At 44.9% G+C, this 2,500-nt stretch overlaps 1 non-coding gene and 1 pseudogene across 1 annotated transcript; both read left to right on the top strand.

The window, feature by feature from the left end:
- The first annotated feature begins 940 nt into the window (after positions 1-940).
- Positions 941-1,095, top strand: LOC143262107 (5.8S ribosomal RNA). The gene has a single exon (XR_013036041.1). It is a non-coding gene; the product is annotated as a 5.8S ribosomal RNA (ribosomal RNA).
- A 1,103-nt stretch (positions 1,096-2,198) lies between these two features.
- The window catches only part of LOC143262124 (large subunit ribosomal RNA), a 7,543-nt pseudogene continuing 7,241 nt past the window's right edge, over positions 2,199-2,500 (top strand).

Here is a 2,500-nt window from a genome sequence, read left to right as displayed (position 1 = left end):
GGCCATCTTCCTTCCAAGACACACACGTGTTGGGGTTTGTGTGATTTTATGATAGTGCCTCAACACGGAAAAATAAGCGTACGAGAAGAGTTGGGCCCGACCAGATCATTCGTGCGTGATTTATACACGGCCAGACGCGTATTATATTACACGTATTAGGCCTTTGATCTGCGTTGCGTAGGCCATCTTCTCGATAGAGAGAAAGCCAATGTATTCTTTTTTCTTTCTTTACACACACACACACACAGTTGTAGTAGGACAGGGAGGGATGCGAGCGTGCTAATCACGCTTCCTCAAGTCTTCGCTGTGGTGTAAAAAAAAAAAAGAAAAAAAGGAATCGTTGGGAAAGTCCAAAGGACGAAAATATCGGGCAGTCTGAAGATAACTTAATGCTCGTTTACATTGGTATCAAGAGAGACCGGCTTGTGTAGCTCGTTTCAATGCTGTGTCGTTGTCATTGACACCCTACTCTGTTGCGCGCTAGTGGCAGCATGAGCGTGGGACGTATATATATATGACACCCAGCTAGAGCCGGCCGTGAGTCCGTCCGGTGTAAATAACGACGAAAGGAGAGAGAAACTTTTCGAATCCAGTATCGGGTTGATAATTGTCCAGTTTGAATATCCATATCCCCGTCGTTTTTGGAGGTGATATACTCTCTGTGTTTCTTCGATAGAAGGCTTTTCAATGTTCTATTCGCTCCGACCGTCGAACTTGCAAGAAAACAGTGGTTTTGGATTTGCTCGTACATATATATATGGTTTCGACGGAAATATCTCGTTCTTTAAGGGACAATTATGTCGTTGTACGACGACTCCCGAATCTCCTTCGCGCGCTGGTTGGAGCTCTTCGGGTATCGGCTTGTTCCGAAATATAACACAAAAATGTGGTGGATAGCAAATACACATTATATATATATGAGAGAATAAAAGGGAAAAATTACCCTGAACGGTGGATCACTTGGCTCGTGGGTCGATGAAGAACGCAGCTAATTGCGCGTCAACGTGTGAACTGCAGGACACATGAACATCGACATTTCGAACGCACATTGCGGTCCACGGATACAATTCCTGGACCACGCCTGGCTGAGGGTCGTTTACGTACTTATAAACTGCTTGCGTTGATGGCACTTGTTGCCTATATACGTACGAGCGAATGGTGGGCGCTTCGTCGGCGTTTGTCGCGGTCCTATGAATATTGAGAAATTTTACGTACGTCTAACAGTCTTCGAGAGAGATGGAAATCGTGTTCGAACTAGCGTGAGTGTGGAAGGCGGTGTCGTGTGTCGTATATGTTTTATATACGTCCGCCCGTCTGAAACACCGCTTCGAAGCGGTGACAAAATCTTTTTCGGGACGATTCGTATTCGTAGAACTATCGAGATTTCACTGGTACATTTTCAACGCGCTCCCGACGTCGCCTGAAATGAAACGAGATGGGTTTAACCCACGAAAGCGTACTACACGAGTCTGTCCTATGTGAAGACTGTGTACAGAGATCGAACGAACGCATGAAAGAAATTGAACGAAAGAACACATAACCCGCAAAAATATAGAGTAGAATTGTGACCGTTGCTTCGAATTTGAATTTATATGTATATATATATCATAGCCCCAGGGAGTGGAACCTATGAGTGTGGAAGGATGTCTCTTACCGTTATGTTGCCAGAGGAAAAAAAGTCTCTCTCTTCGTACGACACATTTGTGTACGAATTGTATCGATGGCTATATAGATCCGATGTTGCACATATTCTGAGTAAAGAACACCCCACCCGGGTTACCGTCCTAAAACTCTTCTATTGGTGTGGCTATGATGTGTGTGTCAACGCAATCGCGAGTCTGGTTCTACGGAAAACCGTTTGTCGGTCGCCCCATATATCTTTTTGTTCTCTTCAAATGATCGAATAGCGAAACCGCACGAGATCAATCGGTCGTCTAGTCCCCGAAAGTACTTTTCGGACGGACGTTAAAGTTATACCGATTGTAATCGTCTTGCGAGTGTTTCGAAGATCTATATTTGGAGAGGATATCGAATTTTATAAAAGATATATTGGTGAGGCGCGATAAACGGTTTTTTTTTTTGCTTTAAGGGTTTTTTGTGTTTTTTTTATTTTTTTTTTTTTTTGTGTTGCTCTGTACACGTTTCGCAAAATGCTTTCGGGGGGGGAAGCTCTGAAAAAATTTTTTTTCACGTTCCGACGACCTCAGAGTAGGCGAGATTACCCGCTGAATTTAAGCATATTACTAAGCGGAGGAAAAGAAACTAACCAGGATTTCCTTAGTAGCGGCGAGCGAACAGGAATTAGCCCAGCACTGAATCCCGCGGAGTTCCGCCGTTGGGAAATGTAGTGTTCAGGAGGGTCAATTTATCCCGTAACGTCGCAACCGCGTCCAAGTCCATCTTGAATGGGGCCATTTATCCATAGAGGGTGCCAGGCCCGTAGCGACCGGTACGCGTTTCGGGAGGACCTCTCCTTAGAGTCGGGTTGCTTGAGAGTGCA

This window comes from Megalopta genalis, unplaced genomic scaffold, assembly GCF_051020955.1.
Source record: "Megalopta genalis isolate 19385.01 unplaced genomic scaffold, iyMegGena1_principal scaffold0091, whole genome shotgun sequence".
Classification (NCBI taxonomy): Eukaryota; Metazoa; Arthropoda; class Insecta; order Hymenoptera; family Halictidae; genus Megalopta; species Megalopta genalis.
This window is presented reverse-complemented; position numbering and strand designations above follow the sequence as displayed.